This window comes from Dipodomys merriami, unplaced genomic scaffold (assembly GCF_024711535.1).
Source record: "Dipodomys merriami isolate MVZ:Mamm:240054 unplaced genomic scaffold, mDipMer1.0.p SCAF_5, whole genome shotgun sequence".
Lineage (NCBI taxonomy): Eukaryota > Metazoa > Chordata > Mammalia > Rodentia > Heteromyidae > Dipodomys > Dipodomys merriami.
The window spans coordinates 41,714,331-41,740,520 of record NW_027206068.1 but is presented as its reverse complement, the minus strand read 5'-3'; positions in this window follow the sequence as shown (position 1 = coordinate 41,740,520).

The window sequence follows — 26,190 nt, the reverse complement described above, 5'->3', positions numbered from 1 at the left end:
ATTAGACTTTGAAACTGACAAATTTGCGGACTTAAATCTTTATCCTTATCTCAGTGCTTTATGTTTTGTTGTTGTTGCTGTTGTCAGTATAGCATTTGAACTCAAGAACTCATTTTTGCTGGCAGGCACACTACCACTTGAGACATACCTAGAATCCCTACCCTTAGCTCACTGAATAAATGAACTTAAAACCAGAATTTAAAATCAAACTCCATCAGAGTTTGTAGCTCTCCTTTCTTCCTATTTGACATATATACTATCACCTATTCTATCTTGTCTTTCCTTAATCTGAATGGCTCTCTACTTTTGACAGGATGAATATGTTGTACTATATGTGTGTCAACATAGTTCTGCAAAACCAATCAGGTTATTTCTGAGTATATTGAGAGTCTCTATTAACATTACAATTTTTGTCATACAAAATCAAGACCCTGAAAAAAGGATAGAGAAGAGGAAAAAAGGAACAGAAAAAGGAGAGGGAAGAGAGGAAGGAGAAAGAAGAAAAGGGAGGAAGGGAGGGAGGAAGGGAGGGAGGTAGGGAGGGAAGCAGGTAGGGAGGGAGGGAGAAAATGAGGGAGGAAGAAAGGAAAGGAGGGAGGGAGGAAGGGAGGGGAAAGAGTCAAGTAATTAAACATAAATACAACCGGGAGATAATGTTAAAAGGGTCATATTTTCTGCACCAATCAAGTGGAAAGATATAAATTGATAGAATATAATAATTATTAAATATTTTATAAAATATTGTTTTGAAAAGCATCCATTTTTCATTTCTCTGAATCTAGGAAAGGGAAAATTTTAAACCTGGCTATATGGAATTGATATTTGACCTTAAAGACTTTCCTTGTTACAATAACTGACATTTGTGAAACATGTTTTATGTGTATAACACTTCTCTACGAATATTGCATGCTTTGATGTTTTTCAATACCCCAAATACCCCTACATGGTAAATATTTGCATCACTCTTTTATTTTTAAAGATGAGCAGATACACTTACAGATGTTTTATCATTTGCCCTAAAGTTTTACAGTAGATGCCAACTAGGACAAAAATTTATGTCATTACACATTCTGGAATTACTTTTCTGGAAAAATTCATGAGACTCCACAGCAGCCTCATCATGGACAAAGGAGCTGGAGATGCGGCTCAGTTGGTAGAGTGCTAGCCAATGAGCAAGAGCATCAGGTACTGAGTTTGAGTCCCAGTGTCAAACCAGAGTTTGACGAGATGCAAAGGATTTAAGATGTAAATACTTGTAAGAAAAATCATGCACACATATTATGTTCATTTTATCCATAAGATCAATCACATTTATGGGTAAGTGTTTTGCGAGAGATGAATGTAATCAGTAAACTTAGAGAATAACATGGAATTACATTTACTTACTTGGCAATAGAAAGCCTTTTTCTCCCCGAGCAGAAAAGATTAACAAATAAAATGCATGATATTTAAGAATACAATTAAAATTTGATTATAATTTGGAAGAGAAACATCATAAATATATGTTTTAAAAAAACTGTAAAGAAATAGACCAATATATTAGAGATAATTGGGGGTGAGACTAAAGCCTATTTTCTTCTTCTTACTGTGTGTATTTTTATTTGATGAGTGGTTATTACCTCTAAAATGAAAATATTTAAATATGAAAATTGGAAATGTAATTGTCTCATGCTTTAGTCAGAGACTATAGACATTCCTTAGAAAATTCAAGGTAATGATTTACCCATTTGTTAAATTTCTAATCTTAGTAATTTGTTATTTCAAAAGGAAACCTATGTCATTATCAAAATGTTAGTTATAAGAACTAGATATAGGGTTAGTAATAATCTATTTATTGGAAATCACTTCTAAATTTTATTTAGTGGTAAGAGAAATAAATCAGCAGACTGATTGGGAGCACATTCATGAATGAAGTGTTCTTAAGCATTTGCTTTAACAATAACTTTTCAGGTACTGCATTTTATTGTATCCCACAATGATCAGTATTCTAAAACAATATTAGAAATTCTCATTTAAAACCCTAAATTTAGTAAGTGCAGTACTATAACAGAATCATTTCAATTTTCTAACCTATTTTACACAATCTGAAAATAAAGCAAAAATTAGGTGAAATAAGAATCAGTTGATATGCTTTATCTTTGAGGTTTTGCTTCCAAAAGGTTTGCTAGTAACAGAGGAGAACATTAGTTCTTTTTTTTTCATTTTTAAAATTTTATTATAAAGGTGATATACAAAAGTGTTACAGTTACATAGTCGGGAATGTGTACATTTCTTTTTGGACAATGTCACCCCTTCCCTCACTTTCTCAAGAGCATCAATTCTTACAAAAAAAAAAAAAAAAGTATTAGTAGGGCTGGGAAGGTGGCTCAGTGGTAGAGTGCTTGCCTTGCAATGCACAAGGCCCTGGATTCGATTCCTCAGCACCACATAAGCAGAAAAAGCTGAAGTGGCACTGTAACTCAAATGGTAGATCTCTAGCCTTAAGCTGAACAGCTGAGGGACTGCGCCAGGCCCAGAGTTCAGGCCCCACTAACAACACACACACACACACACACACACACACACACACACACACACACACACACACACACACACACACACACACACACACACACATTAGTGTTTACTTAAATCCTGTTGTGTTTTAACTTAATTACATAACTTCACACTGACATGAGAGACACTGTAGAAAAAATGGGATTGCTGGACCACACAGATGCTTGGCTGTGATTTTCCTGACTGTATCTTAAATAGTGATGCAATCTGTGCAGAGTAGTCAAGTACTTTGTAATTCAAAATATTCAACTCCAAATTGGGAAAAACTGAGTATTTAAAATTGAAGAAGGGGTCTGGTATGTTGGTATATGTCTATAATCCTGCTGAGAAGAAGGCCGGAAGATTGAGTTCCAGTGCCAGCCTAAAAAAGCAAGTCTATCGGAAAAGTAAGCCCAAGCAAAAAGGGCTGAGGGTGGCCTAGTTCAAATGATAGAATGTCTGCCTAGCATGAGGCTCTGATTTCAAACCCCAGTTTTGAAACCCTTCCCCCTAAAAATGAAAACAGGAAATTATAGAGGAACTACAATCCTAAACTGTTTTTCTTTGATAAGGTAAAGTCTTTATAGCTAAAAATTTATAAGAACAAGACAATGGCCGATAGAGAGATTGATATGTACACGTGTCCTCCACTTCTAAGAGCCCTTAAAGAACCCAAAGGACTAAAAGCTGAAATAGATGGAGAAATTTTCACACATTATCTAACTGAATGAGAGATAGTAAATCTTGTATAGGAGAGAGAAATAGACTTAAATGTTTTACAAATTAATAAAAAGAGAGGAAGCATTAAGATAGTTAAAATTATATTGTTCTATTTTGCTATATTTACCACTTTAATAATTATACTCAAAATTTTTAGGCTGTTATGCTGATACAGAAACATTTGGCTTCCCTTGTGACATTTGATGAATATGGTTCAAACTGAAAAAAAAAAATGAACGAAAATTTCCTGTGCGCGCGCGCGCACACACACACACACACACACACACACACACGTTTTGTTTACATGTTCATATTTGAGATATTGTCACTGAGATATTGCTTAAGATATGATGACTGACTGCTTCTATACTCAAAATTTCTTCTCACAAGTTAGCCTCTTCACTGGTCTTTGTAGCCTAGGATGCTGAACAAAATCATAGCTTCTGGAATTTTGTACCTGGTCCATCAGGGCCCGACCTAAGTATGTTTTTCTGAGCAATTTACTGGGCTTTTAAAAAGTACCTCACATCCACCGTGTCAAGAACGTGGGCCTTTCACTGCCTGTGATACCCAGGAAAGGAAACATGACATTTACAAACTATGAAACATAAAATGTTTTATAGCCATGCCCCTTTAATAAGCCCCTATTTCTCAGTAAGCCACAGTGACCTTTCTTATTTTATATATTTGTTGCTAACAGCTCCTAGCACAACTTTAAGTGGTCATTTAAAAGTATTAACATAAAAACACTCACCAAACTTTGGGCTTTACTGCTTTAAATAGTACATCTTGAACACTTCGTTCCCTACAGCTTGATCCCATGCTTTTGAACAGCTGGACAATATTGTATTTCACTGATGAAAAAGAAATCTCTTATGTATTATATTCTATATTGTTTCTAGTTTTGTACTATTTAAAAATCTGCTACAATAAATGTCTTACATGATCTTCATATAATAGTTTATTTCCAGTAAATTTCAAGAGTGGTGTGTTAACTTTTCATAGATAATTCATTTCAAAGTTTATACCCCTGTACGTCCACCAACAATACAAGAGTACAATTTTCTTCACACAAATACCAGTACTGAATGACAAACTTGCTAAATGAGCAGGTGAGAAAAATCTAATATCAATTTACATTTAATTATAAATGGAGTTGATTAATTTTCAATAAATGCAATGTTTTTGTCGGTCGTGGGGGCGGAACTCTGGGCTTGGATGCTGTCCCTTAGCTCTTCGGCTCAAGATTGCACCCTACCATTTGAATCACAGCACCATTTCTGGCTTTTTTCTGCTTATGTGGTGCTGAGGAATCGAACCGAGGGCCTTATGCATGCAAGGCAAGCACTCTACCACTGACCCACCTTCCCCGCCCCCCAATGCAAATTTTTTTTGGGGGGTCCGGTTGTGGGATCTGAACTCTGGGCCTGGGCGCTGTCCCTCAGCTCTTCAGCTCAAGGCTAGCGCTCTGAAGTCCTTCTGTTCCATGACTAAAAATATATTCACCTATTTATCTTCTACTTTAATATTTTGTTTTTAAATTTACTTATATTGCTCATCTGGAATGTGTTTAGAAGTAGAAGATGAATAAGAGGCCCCATTTTTCCCAATGCTCTTGCACCTGTTCCGGTCATTTATTGAGCCATCCTTCTTCCCTCACCAATATAAAACACTACCTTTAGTCCATAATAAATTCCCCAGAGGAACTGAACTTATATCTGGATTTTTCTATTTAGTTATGTTGAATTTAGCCCATTTAAAGCTCTTCTTGGGTCAATATTTTGCTCAATGTAGTTTTTCTTTTATTACAGATAGAAAATGTTATCCTCATTACAGTCCATGAGACAGAAAGAAACTCTCAGGGGTCAATTCAAGATGCCTTCACAGCAACTATGTGCAAAAAGGTTTTGTTAGTTTTTCATATTTCAAATCCCTAAAGTTTTGTTAGGCTAGATGTGACAACGAAGAATTCTTCTTTATATTAAAGTCATCTGTTCTTAATTCTCAGACATGTAATTCTTGAGAATTCTAACAATATGGCAGCACTTCATGAATTTTTATAATGCTGTATTTAAGTTCATATATAAATAAAAATAGAAATAGTAATAACTTAAGAGTGTTAATCTCTATAGTTGACAAAATGTGATAATTTAATCCTTTCAAGGATTTAAAGAGCATAATTATTATTTAAATTTTGAGAGTAGAAATCATCTCACAGATGGAAGTCATTAGCCTAGAACCAGTTAGTGATAACACATAGGAATCTCAAGTCAAACTCAGATCTTTTAACATGAAAGCTCTCAATGACTTCAAATTTCCTGTTTCAGAGTTGAAATTTGTATCTTGCATTGTGATAGGCATTATGTAGTAGAATTCTGTGTCTGCCCTCTAGGTGAAGATGAAAATACTAGCTTTGAGGGTAGAAGTAATGTATAATTTGATAAGGATGTTGCTGCCCTCAAAATATATTAAAGATGAGAATATCATATAAAAAAATCAGAAGGAGAGCTGGGAAGGTGGCTCAGTGGTAGAGCGCTTGCCTTGCATGCTTGAGGCCCTGGGTTCGATTCCCCAGCACCACATAAGCAAAAAGAAAAAAAGCCGGAAGTGGTGCTGTGGCTCAAGTGGTAGAGCGCTAGCCTTGAGCTGAAGAGCTGAGGGACAGTGCCCAGGCCCAGAGTTCAGGCCCCAGGACCGGACCCCCCCCACACACAAAAAAAATCAGAAGGTTGTATTTTGAGTTGTTATATATATAAAAAAAACTAGAGAATGTGAAGTTTCAAAGGACCTTCAATATCAACTATTAAGGTATTTTCATTTTATTGATGGGAAATTGGAGTGATATATTGATTGATCTGAAATGATGTGAGCAGAGCCATGTGGTAAAACCAAGACAATATGGGTTATTACTTGAATATTATTACTTATGATTCCAGTAATTATAATTTTAATTCCATTCTAACTTCAGTGATGAATAGTGCTTTTTGATACTTGAGATAGTTTCTAAAATGTCTTCCCATCTCCACTTCCAACATGGAATTGCTTGTACTCATGGGTAATAGACCCAAAGGAAGCTTTCCATTGAGGAAGGAAAGAAGACAGAAACGTTATGCTCTTATTTTACTTTACACTGTCACTCTCCCTCTCTTACTTCTTTCATTTGAAAGGCTTTTGGTCAATTACATCCAGGTTGTTCAGAGAAACAGTTTTTAATATAATGGCCTTAAACACACATCACTTCATGTTTTCTTAATCTCCCCATGTTATAGTTTCTTCATCCATAAAATGTGGTAGCAGGGATACTATCCATGCATTACTGTGAAGATTAATTGAGATAACATGTTTTAAGCTAATATATAGTAAGTGCTAGCAGTATTATTTCCATTGCTATTATTGTTATTTTCCAAATCCTAGCCTCAGACAATGTCAAATGACACAAGTTTTTAAGGTATGAAAAGTATTCACAGGGCATGGAAAAAATCTAGTCAACAATGTTCACTGTAATAACTTGAGATCATTCATGAAGACTCATTTCAGAGCAGAATATTTTAATATCCCAGTGAAAGCTGTCATTTATGATTACAAAAAATATCATGTGGATAGCCTATATAGAATACTTTTTTTTTTTTTTTTTTTTTTTTTTTTTTTACTGGTCGTGGACCTGAACTCTGGGCCTAGGCGCTGTCCCTCAGCTCTTCAGCTCAAGGCAAGCGCTCTACTGCTTGAGCCACAGTGCCACTTCCGGCTTTTTCTGTTTATGTGGTGCTGAGGAATCGAACCCAGGGCCTCAGGCATGCAAGGCAAGCACTCTACCACTGAGCCACCTTCCCAGCCCTAGAATACTTTTTTAAATATGTAGAATTTAAAATTGTTTGTGAAGGGAAGAGATTTACCCAATCATATTGCAAAAGGAGATAAAAGTCTAATACATTAATTCTGTAAGCTTTTTTTAAATTATTGTCTCCTCTTGTTGTTAAGACTTCACTGTGATTTATCTGACTTTCTGAAGCCTATGTTTTAAAAATTATATCAGTTCTCAAAGAACAACGGAGAAAGCCCAGGTTATTATAAAAGAAAAAGTGTCTGTATATTAAGTACTAACTGCATGCCAAGTACTTTGTGGTCCTATCTTCTTTAAAGTTCATATTTAGGTATTATAATCTTTGCTTTTCAAATGAGAAAATGGCAGCTAAGAACAAAAAATACCTGACTTTTGTGAACATGATAGTAACTAAATCATGCCACAATGGCATTTATAGTTTTAGTGATTTCAAGAACCAATATTCTATAAATATAACTTTTAAAAATATATGTGGAGAAAGGAAGAACAAAACATAGAGCATCCAAATGATAATAGAAAACTAAAAGAAATAGCTTTTTAAATTATGTGTATTGTGAAAAACTAGAAGTTCTATGTCTCAGTATTTAACAAGAAGGATCCTAATAAATAAAAATATACTATGTACTTAAACTATTAGGAATAGATGTTATTAGAAAGACTTTTTTTATTTAAACATGAACAGCCAGATTGATCTTCATTGTTCTCTATAGAACATGTAAGACAAGACTTGTCACTAGGATTTCTTATATCTCAATTTTCTTTTAAGTCAGTGCATATTAAGACTATCCTAGAAGTGAATTAAAAGGAGAAGTCAGGATTTCCCTTCAGGTGAAGGGCAATGGAAATGTATTAGAAGAGTGTTAATCATTCTGTGCCTTTAGAGTCCCTAGATTGCCTTAAACACTTTGTTTTTATTATTTGGCAATTCTACTATCTTATTTATGAGCTATCAGCTCCTAAGTACAATAATCATTTGTTGGAAGAAAAATGTTTATAGTTAGTTGTTTCAGTGTTACCATCTATCTTGGAAAACTTACTGTGTATGTTGTTTGGAACCATATATTTTCCTTTAGAATCACATGGTACCCTTTTATGTGTAAGGGCAGATGCACACAAACTGTAGGAGGCTTTTCAAGAACTCCTCTACAGCATATTCCCCTATGAAAAAGCAATTGCTTTTTAATTAGAATTTTTAGATTATATAAACCATAGTAATTCATTCCACCAAAAATGTAATTATCTTAAATATTTTAGGATCCATAGTTATATTTAATTAAGCAAAAGAACTTTTAATCTTTCATGATGATACTCACCAACAATTGCTTATTCCACTTCATTTCACAGAAGTCTCCAATTATGTATTTTTTAAGACTTTGGATTATTTGTATTACATATTGTGGTACTCAAACAAAAGAAAAGAGTTGTTAACAGAGGATACCAGTGAGAGGTACTAGGATAAAGAAAAACATGAACAATAAAGTCCACAATTTGGGTTTGAATTTAGAATCAACCAATTGCTACATGAAGACTCTGGTTTCACCTTGTCATTTCTGGAATACAGTTGCTTCCTCAGTAACGTAAGTAAATACCATGAAGGCTGGCTAGACCAGATCTTCAAGAATTTGTGAGTTCCCTTCCATATTAGGCACAAAGCATAATCCACTAGACACTTAAGAGCACTGAATGCTATTCATTCTACCTTTCATCTAACATTGAAGAGGCCATAGTTAAAGGGAACTTCATTTCAGCAGGGTTTATGAATGTCCTATGAGACATTCATCTTGGCTAGTACTAAAAGAATAAGTGTTTCAACTAGAAGTGTTTTATAATTTTGTCATTATGTTTTTTTGTTTATGTGACAGTAAGAAATTGAACCCAGGGCCTCATGCATTTGAGGCAAGCACTCTACCACTAAGCTACATTCTCAGCCCCTAGAAGAAATTGTTAAATGAATACATTTATAGCTAGATTTAACCAAGGGGCTCCAATAAGGACCCTAAATCTCTACATTTACTTTTAGCCAGGAGACCTTGCCTACATAGATTAAAAACAACTATTTCTTTTGCTGAGTCCACTCTATTATTTATTATTAAGCCCATCCAATAACTTTTGTTTTAGAGAATTTTTCACTCCCATAAATTTTATTTTGTTATTCATTAATATTTTTCATTAATTTCTTTATGTCTCCAAGACTTTGTCACTTCATCTATTTAGCTCTCATCTATTTAGCTCTCATCTATTTAGCTCTAATTTTCATCCAGTAAATATCTCATTTTGTGTTTTTTATTGTGAAAATACTGTACAGAGGGATTACAATTATGTGAGCAAGGTAATGAGTACATTTCTTATCAAGCATTGTTGCCTCCTCTTTTGTTTCTCCTTACCATCCCTCACCCTGTCCCCCCCCCACCAAAGATGTAAAATTCGTTTTTTGATATAATGTCTTGTACATCTCATTGTTGCAATGGGTCCACCTGTATCCCTATTTAAACAATTTGTTTTTTCCCTTCCCCTCCACAAATTATACCAATATCAAATATAGTGAAAACAGGGGTTATACCATGGGGGAGGGACATACAAAGTAACAAAGAAGTGTCTTATAAATATGTTAGAAAAAATAGCAAGAAAGAAAAAACATTTGGGTCCTTATCTTGGGGTTCATTTCGCCTAACATCAACTTACCTGAATGTTTCTGCTTGTCTCAGACATATACTAATTATTGCAAATAAGGGAAACCATGGGACCTATGTTTCTTTGGGCCTGGCTTACTTCACTTAATGTAAGTTTTTCCAAGTCTTTCCATTTCCTAACAAATGGGGCAATGTCATTCTTTCTGATGGAGGCATAGAATTCCATTATGTATATATACCACATTTTCTTGATCCATTCATCTACTGAGGGGCATCTGAGTGTTGTTAGCCTGACAGTTCTCACAATTGGTTCATCTATGAGCTATTTATAATTGTTTAATTTTCCTTTTGAATATAAACTGTATTTTTCTGCTCCTCCATGTCTTGTAACTTTTAATTATGGATAATCTTTACCTCAGAGCCTATATCAACATGATCAATAGATTATTGATTAATTATAATCATAATCCATGTAAGCCTACATTTAGAAGATTTATATTTGCTGCTATGATATTCTGATTTCAACTCTCCCAAATAATGACTTATCATAATATACTACTTATTTTAAGCTTTTTATATCAAAACTTTAGTATACATGAAATATTTATAAAGTGCACCTGACTTAAAAGGATCTTTAACAGTACCTGTGACTCCTTACCCAATCTCATGTATTACCTTTCTATTCAGCACCACCTATTGTTATTTAAAAATGTAGAGTTATCTCTGTGATTTTTTATGCACATATTTGTGTCCCTACCAGCGCATAGACACACAAACATACACATCTTTCTACTTTGTGTATTTTTACCCATATCCCATTCTCAGCTTTAGACCATTTTCTCCCTAAAGTCTTCTCTGATGCCCTATATCATATCCTGTTCCCTAACTTAGACTGTTCCAGGCTTATTCTTCCTCCACCCAGCCTCCAAATAGATTTCTGTCACTCCCTGAGATAACACTCTGTAAATCCCCCACTCCCAGTTTTTTGGGTCCAAGCTTAGAGGTAAAGAAATTCTTTCACATATTTGCAGACTATTCTTGCTAATGTTTCTAAAGTGAGTAATTATTTAATTAATTTTCATTGGGAAAGCCTGTCACTCACTAGTAGTTGCCTACCTGGCTCACCAGACCAAAGCAAAATCTTCAGAAAAACTTGAAATGGCAGTTGGAGATGACTGTAGCCTTAGTATTTATCAGGGATCCTTATTTCATGGATATTAGGACAGGACTAAGTAGTTCCTAATGTTACTCAAAAACAGGAAATTTTGAAGCAGAGGAATGCTGGCTTACTCTGAATTTTTAATAGTTTTTAGAAGAAGATATACTTTATATTTTAATTAATTGTCATTTTAGTGGTACAAATTTATTGGGAGAAAGTGTGATAATTTAATATATAGTACATATTAATCATATCAGAGTAGTTAATAATTCCATGTCCTTGTCATTACCCTGTGTTTGTTGCCTTCAGGCTCCTCTCTCATAGTTATTCAGAAAATACAAGATAGCCTATTTTTAAATATAATTATCCCATATTCCAGAAGATATATTTTTTTCTTAATTAATACAAATGCTAATTGAATATCCACCACTTAAAATTCCTTCCTGATCATTATAATAATGTCTTTGTTCACAGCAGAAATTTAAGAGAATAAAGTCTCAGATGATGATGATGATAGAGAAAGACAGAGAGAGAGAGATCAATATATTAGTTGTCTTCCACATGGAATCTGAAAATCCTTCTAATTTAAAAGAGTGTAAAAATATTGTAAGTATAATGCCTAATTAATATAATTACAGGTAATTTTAAGTCATTAAGTTAATTAATAATATGGGCAAATTGACTTTTATCTATTTAACCTATAAGCATCTACATTTTGGAATTAAAATGAATTAATTCTAATTTTACCTTAAGGATTTTTCAACATTGTATTTAGATTTGCAGGATACAGTATTTTCATAAAGACAATTTACTTGATTCTGAATCCTGAGTCAGACACTGTCTACAAATTCTAGTAATAAATAAGATGCAGCTGAGTGAATACTTTCCATTGAGCAAACAAACTGGAAAGTTTTATGTTTGGAAGAAAGTTAATTTCCAAATATGAGTATTCAAAATGTTGCCTTGGCCAAAATCTTTAAAGAGAAAATAAAGTTACTTTCTACTTTGAAAAGAGCTGACCTTGAAAGTATTAGATTAATTCTAAATTGGATTTTTTTTTTGCTGAGTTGTCTTGAAAGTGTTTTCATTTTATTTTGATTTTGTCTTGTGCACTAAAAGGTCCAAAAGGACTTCAGGCTTCTGCTTATTTATATGATTGGAGGTTAGGAAGCCTGTTAGTTCTTAAATACCCTATTAGGATCTTCACCTTCCCAGATAATAATGGGTTTCTAATACCTGAGTCTCCAAGTTGCAAGCAACTCTAGGAGAGAACAAGTCCTCAAATTAGATTTTAAGAAATGTGTAAAGTAAGACTTTATCATTACTTATCCTTAAAACAATATTGTGGAGAAAGATTTAAGAGAGTTGGAGCAAAGCATTTCATGTGAGAATCTTAAGGGATCTTTCTTTGCCCTGATTTCTTCGGGACTAACATGATAGCCAGTATATTGCCCAGTCACAGATCTCTCAAAGATAGAGTCCAATCCCCAGAAATTCTGGTTCTCTCACCAGAACTAGATCATCTCCCAAGAGTAAACATTTCATCTCATTTACTGAAGAGCTTCTTCATTTTTGTGGAACAAAGGGGCCAGGGCTCTTAAGAATAACCAAGAGACAAAATGATAGCCAAGACATTGATCTTCATCATAGTGCAGATGGTTTATAGTTCACAAACCTCTTGAGTTGTTATAACATAGTTGATTTCTTCCACACAGAATTTGTAACAAAGGAGTTAGATTTTCTATGAGGAAAAAAATGAGAATTGGATAATTTTCTTACCTTGTGTAACTCCTTCTTAAGTTCAACTAAAGATCATTTTGTTTCTAGACAGGAAAGTGTGTAAATGTTTTCCTTCCTTTTTGTTTCTCTTCAGGTAACAATCTCAGGGAAAATGAAAGGCTAACCTGAAAAGCTAAAAGTTAATGCTGTAACTAGACCATTCCCTAGGAACTTAATGAGATCTTTCCTTAGCCACACTTGAATCACACTTGCTGAATCAGAATCTAGAGTGTAGACCAGGATATATCAATGTGTTTATAAAGTTCTCCAGGTGATTGCCCTATACTTGAGAAGCCTAGGAATATCAGTCTTGTACTTGTTCATATTACATGTCTGATTCTTAATACAAGTGATACTGTTTTTAAGAAGTCTGAAAGGGTTGAGTTGATCAAAGTCATAAGCTGCCTTATTTTTTTTTAATCATGAAAAATCACGAACCATGTATCCATTAATTCTGTTTGAGTTGTAAATGTGGATATAGATATAGTTAGAAAGATCAACTTACCGGAAGTGGCGCTGTAGCTCAAGTGGTAGAGCGCTTGCCTTGAGCTGAAGAGCTGAGGGACAGCGCCCAGGCCCAGAGTTCAAGCCCCATGACCAACAAAAAAAAAAAGAAAGAAAGAAAGAAAGATCAACTTACCATGTCTACTCCATTCACTCTCCTGTAATTAAAGTTCCCAAGGTATATTTAGTAAATGTTTATTTACTTAGAATGCCTTATTTAGAATGTTCCATCAAAGAAGCATTATCCTATAGATACAAGGGACCTAGTCCAGTTTTCCCAATTAGAAGATAAAATATTATGCCCAGAAGGGGTTGTGGCTCATTCAAGACTAGTTATACTAATACATTAAATAATGACAGAGCTAAAAATATTCCCAAATTCTTTTTCCCTTAATTTTTAACCTGAAGCTCTTGAAATCTATTTTATTACAGTCACATATGGCTAATATAATAAATTACCCAACATTTGGTAGCTTGAAACAATAGTGATTTATTTTCCTAGTCTCTGTAGATCAAGAATTTAGACAGCCTGTTCCAGGATATCTGAGACATCATCTGGCAGACTTACAGGCAGGAAGTTAGATTAATAATCTGAAGATGCTTTTATGGTAATTGATGATTATACTATCAATCAGAATACCTGCTTTTGGCCCTTCATGTATTACAGATAGGGCTTCCTTGAAACATGGTGACTGGGATTCAAAAGTGTGTGAGGAAGAAGAGAGAGCTAAGTAGAAGCTATCTTATGTTTATAAGTAAGAGTAGAAATTCAGAGTCCTGTCTGCTCCACTCCCTTGGTTAAGTCAGCTACCCCATTGGGTCTAAATTCAAGAGAAGGGAATACAGACACACCTTCCAATGGAGGAGTGTTCAAATCACGCTGTAAGTGGATCATGTGAATATGATGTATACTGAAGCACCATATTTGTAGAAATAAAATGTGACATAAAACAGGCCTGATCTGGAGAATCCATGTTTACTTTTGCATCTCAATGGAGCAAGAGAGCACAACTTTACCAAGAAGACATCCCTGAAAAAACTGAATCCAACCCTGCCTTAAGACTATCCTTAATATCAGCATTTGATGTTAAAGTTCTGTCTTTATACCCTAAGCCATGTAAATTTTCATCAGTAAGATCCTTGAGCAAATAGACAATAATTTTTTCTTTGTTTTCCAAAGTGTTTAGAAAATGAGAGAAATTGCAGTTCCTGCACTGGAAGCCTCAACATGTCAGAAAAAGATGATAATGTATTGAACAATTGATAGCATAACAATGCTAGAGGCCATTTTTATGAGTTTGTAACATGCAATTTCTTTATTGACATTAATTCATTGTACGGAGGATTTCATTAACAAGTCCACTTCTATATACTTTGCCACTTGATCATAATCTCCCTGCCACCATTTTCATAGGTAGTGAAAAGTAAAAATGTCTTTTTTTTTTTTAGTTCTTCATTTGTTATTGAAATACAAAAAGTGTGAATGGTGAAATACATGATTGGTGCCAAGGAAATTATTAAATGGGAATGTGAACACTTCATTCACAGTATAAGTGCCCCCTGGTACAGATCAATGGGGCAAAAGACAGGAGAGAGACAAAAGAAACCCAAAAGGCTCCCCAAGTGACTGGGGCTGAGAGCAGTTGGCTCTTTACTGTACAAAGAAGAGCAAAAGCAGAGCGAGAAACCCAGTGACTGACAGAACCAGCAGCAGCTCCAGGCCCCATCACATCTTGAGAGGCCCAGGGAGGGCTTGGCCCCATCTGGGAGCAAGTCACTGGGGATTCCCATACCATGGGCACTGGAGTTGTTCTGCCTAGTGGTGGCTATGGCGGCAGGGTCACTGTAGGTACTTTCCTGGTACACGGGACAAAGCTCCAGGAAGAGGGTCCCCAGGGCCCATGGAAAAGTAGATGAGGGATATCAATCAGTATGGAGGTCCAGGTTTTCTGAAAGATAATGGGGCCCTGGAGCCCCAGTTCTCCCTTGGAGAGGTTGCCAGAATACACCCTGAAGGGGCTGATCTAGCATAAAAATCTCTACCCTCTTGGGTGTGTCTTCTGAGCCTCTGCTCCTCTAAGAATTCCCAGGCTGGAGGAGGGAGCCACCATAGATCCGGAGGCACTAAGTCACCTCTGGCCACAGCTGAGACCAGTATGACCCCACACAGACACAGCTACATGGCCAAGGATGTGCACATGCAAGAACACAGACAAGGCACAGGGCTGAGCCTGTTCATCCCTCACCCTACCTGACACTACAGCTCTCCCCAGGAGGGGAGGCCCCTTTTTCAATGGATGCAGATTCTAAGTTCTGCCATTCAAGACAGAACTAGGATAAGACACACTGGGGCAGTACCATTTGGCAAAGGCAGATCCAGGAGGCAGAAATAGGAAGTGGACTCCAGTCCTGTCATTCCTTCATTGTGGAATTATCCAAGGCTGAGCCATTAGTAGGGAGGAAAGGCACAGGGAACTTACATCCAGACCAATACCAAATAGGACTTTAAAATCAGGGCAACTGACTCAAACAGGGAGACACCTCAACATGGCCAAGAGGGAGTAGACCAGCCCCAGCTACCAGCCCAGCGGGCAGTGATTTAGTCCCCCATGGTTACCAGGAAAACAGACACAAGTGAAAGCAGGAAAAGGGTTACTGGGGCTGAGTCCTTCTCCAGCATGAAGAGCCAAGTCCAGCTCTGCAGAGCTCAGCTGCAGCCAGGCTTCCAGAGACGCAGTGAGAAGTATAAGTTGTAGCAAATGTCTGATGATAACAGCAAGGCCTCCAGGGCCTGTGAGGAGGACTAGACAGAGGGGAGGAGGAGCTGACTGGTTGGTTGGCTACAATTTCCATAGAGGGCTTCACTGCCCCTTCCTGGACAGGGGAGGGGGTCCCAGGATCCTGTGACGCTGATGCCAGGAGGAACAGTCCGAACTGGGACTGCCAGAGAAGGGGTCAGAGGCTGGGTTCAGAGCTCCTTGGCATCGGGGTGGGGGAACAACTCCCCTTGATGATCCAGGAGGAACTTAGTGAAAGTGTTGATGAGATTAATGAAAAGTAAAAATGTCTTAATTAATTCTATACTGACTTGATAGTTTATTTCATTTTTTACAACAAAATAGACAAGAGAAACCTAATTTCCCAATTCTCAGAAATCAGGGGGATGTTCCTGTGTAACGACTGAGTACATGAACTCTAAGATCCGAAGGATGTGGTATTGAGTCACAGTTCTGTCATCTTCTCCTAAGGTCACTGAGAGAATTAATTTAGGCAAGAAAAGTAAAAGCCTTCAGTAGTACTCTAGGCAATAATCATTATCATAACAAATAGGTCATTACAAGGGCCACTGGCCAGGAATCTTAGCTCTCTACCTGTAATGCCTTTAACTAAGCATTCATTTCCAACAGAGTTAACTAAAAATAATTCAATACCCACTAGACCTTTCAGCTCTTATTTACAGTCATGACTTTGAGTTTATTGCCATACAAAGTTCAATGTCAATAGAAGCAGAATTAAGGTTAAAATTCAATGAAATTTCATCAGAAAGCAACCCAGTGTAGTACTTTAATTGGAGTGGATTCACATACCTTTGTGAATCCATTGCCCTCTACCACCTGTTTTTGAGAATGTCGTGTTAACTGGAATATATATTAAACTCTGCCCTGACTGATTCTTCTCTTCTCTTGACAAAGCACACTGCATTTGTTTTCAGTAAAATATCAAGTATGTACATTGAACTTTTCCTATATCAACATTTTTGCTATTCTTTTTCTTTGGATAGATATCAAGTAGCAATATATTTTAGTTATATTCAGTATGTGTATTTTCTTATGACTTCCTGAGTGTCTTATGCCACATAATGACCAATTATGGACTTTTAAGTTAATCAGATTTTAATTGTCATAAAATTAGGACTATTGATTCTTACATAGATAGAAATTGAAGTTATCTTTTTAATCTTAACTTATGTGGACAGTTACAATGGAAACATGGACTTCATTACCTTGACTATAGTCTTACACAAACAATGATGTAGACATCAGTGTTTTTCCTGCTTTTCCTTCTGGCCTTTTCTTTCTTGGGACCTGATTCAACATCTAGGCTATTTCTAGAACACAAAACTGGAGGTTCCCTTCATCCTGCCTTAGATAACCTGCCCTCCTGTTAGTCATTATGCAACCAGTATATCATCTTTTTGAAAAATTTTATTAAACTAGTGTTTTCTCAGACAGGTAACAATTGTCTTAAAAACAGCTTCAATTGTCCCTTTTTATAACTTTCCCCTTCCTGGAGTGTATTGATTTATTCAACAAGGAAGTGTTTGGTGCTTCTGTTATTATACTCAGGTCACTTATTTCATTAACCCTAAGCTAAGCCTAATTTGGCCCTTTGAGATTTCCTTTTTCCTGATTACTATTCACTTCCTAGAGAAAGTTTATGCTTAGGAATCTTTCATAGGAATATAACCTAGGACGATAACCTAGAAAACTAGGTTTATAGATATTGTGAAGAAATACAATAGGCAACTGTTTAATCTGCTGACTCAGAAAACAATTAAGACATAGGTATTTAGTACTGTGTGGTCCTATTTATCTTCTGCAGGACCACTTAGCAATTACTTTCTATAGTAGAGACATCACTGGGTTTTTTTTTAATATGTTTGCTTTAAGGATATTACAAACACAGGCTTCCAAATTACCAGTGTTTTTTTTCCAGAACAATTACAATTACCTCTGGAAGGTCATTTTGTTTCTGCATTCCAAATGTTCCTCCAAATTACTTGATCTCTTAAATTACCACTCCTTCCACCATACCAGAGTTTTATCACTCAAGACAGTCTAAGGATCCTAGGTTATAGAACTGAAGTCTTCATGAAATGTATATGGTTTGCTACTATAGAAAAATACTACACCCACTGAGTGGCTTAAACACAGAAATGCATTTTGTCACAGTTCAGAAACTAAATGTCCAGGGCCAAAGCTTCTACAGGGTTATTTCTGTCTGAAGACTTGTCTTTGGCCTGTGGACAGTGGTCCTTTCCTTGGGTCTTCTCATGCTTTTTACTCTGTGCATCCAAATCTCTTCTTATAAGACCAGTCACAGGATTAGGGCCCAGTCCACTGACCTCATTTAATCTTAATTGCCTTTTTCAATAACCTAGCTCCAATTCTGTCATATTATGAGGCTCTTGGTATTAGAACTGTAACATATGACTTTTGAGGGTAATACAATTTAGCCCATAGCATATGTAGCCTGATCACACTTTGCTTTTTCAGTCCCATGTCTTATATTAGTCTATAGGATTTTAATCACACCATAGACTTTATATATTGTTTCTAGTACAGGAACTCTTTCCCTCTCTGCTTAATAAACTTCAACTTCTTCATCACAGATAATTCAACTCATACCATTCAGTGAAGCTTCTGTGCCCACACTGGCTACGTATAATCCATTATACTATCAGAACTCCCTTTTATGGTTGTAATTGTGGCTTCTCTTCTAGTCTTCTAATTTGTATATTATCTCTCTCCTCAACCTCACTTTAAAACCTATGTTGGTGCAGATGCCATGTGCTTTTTTTTTTTTTTTTTGCTTTTTTTAGCATTTTTTTTCCCTCCCAACTTCTAAATGAAAATAAATCACTGTTGTTCTTCATTTATTTGGATGAATAAATAATGAGTAGATTCCTCCCATTTACACACACATTACTAGATAGCCAAACAAATAACCACAAGAAAAACACTGTCCATTTTGTAGTTTCCACAGCTCTGAACATGAGATCAAAGATTTAGCATAGAAACCTCTGGCTGTGGCTAAAATCTAATATCTATCCCATAATAATAATCTTTTCACCATTATTTTGCTCCCGCTTGGGCAGTACATCTGTAATAATTGTTGTTAGTTCATTTAAAAGCCTTGCCTATTTGTTTCTGTTGAAAATATTCTTTATATTGGTTCATGATTCCATCTTTTAGAATGTCCCTTCCTGATTTTTAATGATGATTTCAGCACTCACCATGCTATGCTTATTAACTGAGAAAAGCCATCCTCCTGGAGCAGTTTAATAGCACTGCACTCTGCATTTGATGAGTCTTCAGACACTTGTTCTCATTCCTCTTGCATAAGGGATTGTGCAGACAAATATGCAGAAGAGGGGAAAAGGAATTGTTATGTTATAATGAATGAATAGCCCTGATCCAGTGTCATCTATTTTTTTGGCCATATCTAGGAGATATCTAAGAACAAATGACTTCGTCATTCTTTTAAAGAATTTCTCTCTCTATTTAATAAGGCATCTGCACCTCTGGAAGCAATGTGTATACATTGAGCTTTGTTTTTTGGCACGTTGCCATCCAGAGAAAGTAATCTTCCCCAGTAAAAAGATAGAAAAATATGAAGTGTATTTTGTGTAGGTCCTAAGATCTTCACTCTTATTTTCTTTTTTGGGGGGGAGGTCCGGTCGTGGGGCCTGAACTCTGGGCCTGTGCACTGTCCCTCAGCTCTTCAGCTCAAGGCTAGCACTCTACCACTTGAGCCACAGTGCCACTTCCGGCTTTTTTCTTTTTGCTCATGTGGTGCTGAGGAATCGAACCCAGGGCCTCATGCATGCAAGGCAAGTGATCTACCATTGAGCCACCTTCCCAGCCCCTTTACTCTAATTTTTTGAACATGATATTACTTCTGTCAATCATTTCACACACACACACACACACACACACACACACACACACACACACACACACACACACACACACACACACACACACACACACACACACACTGGAAAAGTCCCTTCTGCTTCCTCTTTTTCCTATCCTTTCATACTGAGTATGACAGTGTTTGATATTTATTTCTCTCCTCATCATTTTTCATCTTCATAGAATCATAGTTACTAAAGTTTAGAGTCCAAAACTTACTCATCTTTACTCCACATGTTGCTCAATGTTGCCAGATCTTTATATCCATATTCCACCACTTCTTTTATGTTTCTGAATCATTTGGGGTCTCTAAGCAATGTCAGTGGTTAGCATATTGTCTCTAGTATCTTTTTTTAAAATTATTCATACTAGTATTTTGTATTTTTCTTTATAGGAAATTGTGCTGAACTCATTCTTTTATCAAGAGCCCACTCTCCCAACTAGTCCACGCCAGAACTGCACGGACTCATTGCAATGGTTTATTACCTGAAGGTTTCATTTTATACTGCTTCCACTGCCAGTTCAATCCCAGCATGAGTTTTGAAAGGACATTCAAACCATAGCACCACTCCTACTACCTGTTCTGGCCCCCATCCCTCCCTTGTTTAAAAATTCATGTAGACACCAACAGCTTCTTTGTGCAAATGTTTAAGCACATAGGAATGCCAATTATCACGCCCTGCATTTTCTTACACAAAAAGGAGCATTCAATACACATTACTTTGCATCTTGCTTTCTCCCTTACTAATCTATCTTGGAGATTATCCTGAAATTAGCATACAGAGATTTCTCATTCTTTCTTTTTATTAATGGCCTTACATAATAGTTTGGGGGCAAGATGTTCTGTAACCTACTTAACCCATCCTATTAAAGAAGTTATTTGTTTGCATATCTTTTAGGTCTAAAAGTTTTTGTATTTAAAATTGTTATGAGCATAAATTATTTGTGCAAAGAGGCTTCACTGTGATGTTTACATGCATGCATACATACAATGTTTATCAAAATTCAGATCATCTATACTATTCCTTCTTAATTCCCTATCCTCATCCCTTCTTAATAGTTTTTTTTAAGCAAGATTCATCATAACATTTTTATAAGCATATATAGTAGACATTTTATATCTCAGATGTTTGTTTCCAAGGAGATCATTAATGAAAAATTCAAACTTAGAAATGCTGGTTAAAATTTTCACTGGACTGGATAGATGATACTGATTTCATCTTGCTAAGAGGACCCTAAGGAGGAATAACTACACATACATTCTTTATTCTTAGGGTACTAAGTTAGGGGAAACTTAAATTTATTTGTTATACTAAATTGGAAAATAATTTAGTTTTGCCTATGGAGGAGAAAGAAAAGGAGTGGTAAAGAACACTGCACATTTTAAATATTTATCATTCTTTTTTTTAGGTAAATATTTATCATTCTTTTTTTTTTTTTTTTTTGGTTGGTCGTGGGGCTTGAACTCTGGGCCTGGGCACTGTCCCTCAGCTCTTCAGTTCAAGGCTAGAGCTCTACCACTTGAGCCACAGCACTACTTCTGGCTTTTTTTTCTACTTATGTGGTGCTGAGGAATCGAACCCAGAGCCTCATGCATGCAAAGCAAGCATTCTACCACTAGGCCACCTTCCCAGCCCATATTTATCATTCTTATATCTTAAAACTTCAAGGTCTGTGGTAGATGTAGGGACTTATTTATTTATAATTACTATTTGAGTCTTTGTCCAAGATGATAGATCCCAGATTTTTACCTACATTGGGAGAAAGAAAAAGACATTACTTATCCAAGGCGAAATACACGATTGCAGCATTCCTACTGGTATTGTTTGTGTACCAAACATTGCTGATGTTGGGTTTTATAACCATCTTACAGCCTATTATTTTGCAGTCAGAAGTCTCCTTGTTTTTACACACAGATGTTGCAAAACTTAACTATTTTTAGCTGTACTTCAATAATTGTACAAGATAGTGTATATTAAAGAAAGCAAATGTGAGTGGAAGATGAAATTTGTTGTTCTTCACTCCTTGTTAAAGATTATTTCCAAAGAAGCAAAACAGTAATAAGAATTAAAATGGGCAATTTGGGCACTTTTCTGTATCACTGAATGTATTTTGTCTTTGTATTGTGTCAGAAGTTGTTTCCTTGAGTGCATTATGACTATTCTTCATTGACCACTGCGATTCATTTCCCTTTACAGTTTTATAATTACATTTGTGAACTACATTTTAACACCTAATCACCATCAGGGCCTTTTTAAGAGATGTAATTAGAAAACCCATCAGACATTCATCTTAAATCCATTGCTAATTAGTACTAACTCTTCTTTTATTGCGACTTGCCACTGGTATCATGAATGAAGTTTTAATTATAGTGAATGGTTCTCACGGAAATGGCATTCCCATTGGTTTTAGAGTCTTGTTTTTAAATTTGTGAGTTATTCCTAACTGAAGATTATTATAAAACTTTATAAAAGTATAATTCCAGTTAACTGAAAACAAATTGAAAGTAAAGCTCAGTAATTAAGGTGAAATAGGTCTAACTTTTCCCTTCTCCCCTCTATAGTTTTCTTATTCTGAAATACAGACTAGACCCCAGGGAGAGAGCAAGAGAGTGAATTTTATCCTTTTCTTGTTCCTTGATTTTTTTTCAAATGCAATTTCTGGAAAGAAAGAAAGAAAGAAAGAAAGAAAAAAAGAAAGAAAGAAAGAAAGAAAGAAAGAAAGAAAGAAAGAAAGAAAGAAAGAAAGAAAGAAAGAAAGAAAGAAAGAAAGAAAGAAAGAAAGAAAGAAAGAAAGAAAGAAAGAAAGAAAGAAAGAAAGAAAGAAAGAAAGAAAGAAAGAAAGAAAGAAAAAGAAAGAAAGAAGGGAGGGAGGGAGGAAAGGAGGTGAAGGAAGGAAGGAAGGAAGGAAGGGGAGACAGAGTGCAAGCGAATATAGACAAAAGTAAAAATAAGCTGCTCACTCTTCAGTACCATCTCTGCTATAATAGCTTTCTCTCTCTTGCTTACTCTCTCCCCATCCCTTTCCTCTCTCCCTCTCTCTCTTTCCTTCTCCTCTCTCTCCCTGTCTCTGTCCTTCATTTTTTCACCTCCTTCCCTCCTGTCATACCAATGCTCATTAGCTAGCTGTAAGCCTTTCTTGCTTCCTTCACTTTCCACCTTTCCCTATAACTTTGCTAGGCTTTGTATATCTATCTTTTTTATTTGTGTTAGCAGAAATGGAGATGGGCTGGAAGGAGGCAGAGGGCATTTATTGCCTTTATGAATTCACTCATCAAATATTTACTGAGTCAGAGGCAGCACTTGCTCTTATGGAGTCTTAATCCCTTGCGGAGCCATGCCCACAAGGGAGCCCCCTTTATACATACTCCTAATAAGCACATCTCCCAATCCTTTCACCAGTTATGAGATTCCATACAAAGATATTTCACCTAGAACCTTACAATGGGCTGGCTTGCTTCTGCACTTCCGATTCCAGTAGCATTAATTCAGAATAGCACCATCAAATTTAATCTAATCATTACAAACTTTCCTTTTCTTGTTCTTAAATTATTTAAGGCTCCATTTCCTGGAAAATTGAACCACTTGGAAATTACCCCCCCCTTTTTTTGTTTGGCTGTGTAAGCAGTCTCAAGGGTTTTGGAAAATTAACTGGATTCCCTTAGAAAACAGAGAGATTAAGTGAGACGAGTGACCTCAGAGATGGCTGGCTGAGTTGGATCCTCAAGCATCAGTGATGGTGATGTAACTAGTTTTCATCATAACAGTTGTTTACTACCATGACCCAAGCAACTAATCTGCAAAGCTCTGCTTTGAGGGACTTTTACCTAGAGTGATAGTGTCAAAGTTGACCTCAATAGGACAATTTAATTTTTCTGGTGGATATTTTATTTGATTAGTTTTTATGGGGAACTTGCATGTGACTCCATTTGCTAGTTCACTTTTAAAAAGCCTAAGTATACAAACAAATTATCAACAAAAAAAATAAGCAAGGCTTAGCCAAACACAAATCCAATTAGTAGTTCAAAGACATAATATTAATGAATGAGATTTACTGTAGGGATGCAAAGGAGAAAACTGAGAAACCCGTTCTGTATAAGAGGATGTGTCTGGGTCCAACTGGATAACCTAGATCCATAGATAATTCTCATTCATCTTTTCCCAGTGTTTGCTCCACATTCCTATGACATCTCTGGTGGTGGTATGAATCTAAGGATAGGAGTTAAAGGAAACTACCCAAATAAGAGCTAGAATTTATAGTCAGTGAACTGAAATGGTATAACTGAGGAGAACCAAAGTTAACCTGAACAGGATATGCAGCTCTTCTCTAAAGTGTTTATATACATATATTATGTTATGTGTTATATATTATATTAATATATATTTATGTATTTACATATAATTTTATTATATAGTATATAAAAGTCATGGATCTTGACTAAGATTTTATAGTCAATACATGGTAGAAACAGAAAAAAATAGTTCTTATGTAAGAACTATTATGAATTTCTCCCTATTTCACACTTATTCCAGAAACCTGTTAAGTAAGATACATATTACATAGTGACAGTTAGAAAATAAATTGTCAATGATTTTTCTCCTTAATTAATTTTTTTCTTTTTAGATAAAATCTTACTCTATAGCTTAAGCTGGCCTTGAGTTCACAATATTTAAAAACTTGAAGAAAATATTTTAAGATGTTCATCTTAATATATGTTTGAGGAGATATATATGAATTTAAACATCTCATGTGTACATGTATTGAAACATCACATTTGCATATAAAATGTTTGCATTTATGTATCAGTGGAAAAATAAGTTTAATTTTAAAATTATGTATTAGAATACTTATTCAGATGAATGTTTATAATGTGTTACTGAAAATTTTAAAGTACTATGAACTGGACATGCATCATAATATCATTTGTATAAATACACATTTAAATGTGCATCGAAATAGAATAAAATAAAGTAAAATTAATTCTGAGTGTCTATACAGCAGACACTACTAGTTCATTACCACCCTTAATCCTTTCAGGAACTTTCCTGCATATGTACTGGTATTATAATTCTGAACCATAGAAACTGAGTTTTAGAGGGGATCGTTAAATTTGAGCTCAATCTTTCTGTTTAACAAATAGCTCAAATGTCTCAGTGGGCTGATACTTGATTTGTGCTCAAGATGTCTGGGACTCATAAGGCAGACTCCTCTGTGGTGGATCACCATCCCTCACATGATATTTTCTTTGTGTCCAAGGCTGATGCAGTGGCACTGGCTCATGCTGTTCTCATGCCAGTGCTCATGCCAGAGAAGCCAAGCACACTGGCACACTTCCAGCCTTGCAAGACATGAGATGGCACAACCACTTACATCTCATTGAACTGAATTAAAGTATCAGAAATGTGGAGACGAAGAGAGGGAGGGACTGCAGGAGGAAGGACGGGGGGAAGGAGGTAAACCACCAGAAGGAGTTTTACTTGGTGATTTTTTTTTCAGTAGCTCATATTGAAATAACAGGGTGTCTTTTTAACTTAATTTTATTTATTCAGGTCTAAGCACCTTCTATCTTAAGATATCCTTGAAATCATGATCAAACAGAAGCTGATTAAGAGAAAACAGACTGGACAAAAGGAAGAACTGTGGTCTTGGTTACTGCTATCCCTATCAAATCATGCTTTGGAGGCTTCACTGAAGAATATTGAACTAAACTAGGAAAATTCTTTGATGTGAGGATGGGTGGTAATTTAGAACATGGGTCCAGTTGGAATCATGATAGAGGTTTAACCAGAATTCTTCCCCTAACTTTCTAACAGGGTTGAGGGAAATAGTTTCAGCAGATTGTTATTGTTGTTGCTCCTCCTCGTCCTCCTCGTCCTCCTCGTCCTCCTCGTCCTCCTCGTCCTCGTCCTCCTCCTCCTCCTCCTCCTCCTCCTCCTCCTCCTCCTCCTCCTCCTCCTCCTCTTCCTCCTCTTCCTCCTCCTCCTCCTCCTCCTCCTCCTCCTCCTTCTTCTTCTTCTTTCTTCTTCTAGAAATTTGGAATCTTTGACCAGTAGTATACCTTTCAGTTCCACCATGCAATGAAAGCAGGCATACCTTTAAATGGCGTATGTGTGTAAGAACACAACCTGTGTGCTCTATAAAGACTACTAATCTTTCCATTTTAAATACCTGTTGGTATTTATGAAATGTTTTATTGTGTGCATAGCATCGAATCCTATATAGATCCTTTCAAGTTCAATAGAAGTGTTTATAACTTTTATCAGTAAATATAGCACTACTTGGAAGTTCTCTGTGTTTAAAAGACCATATTTTTCCATGCATCAG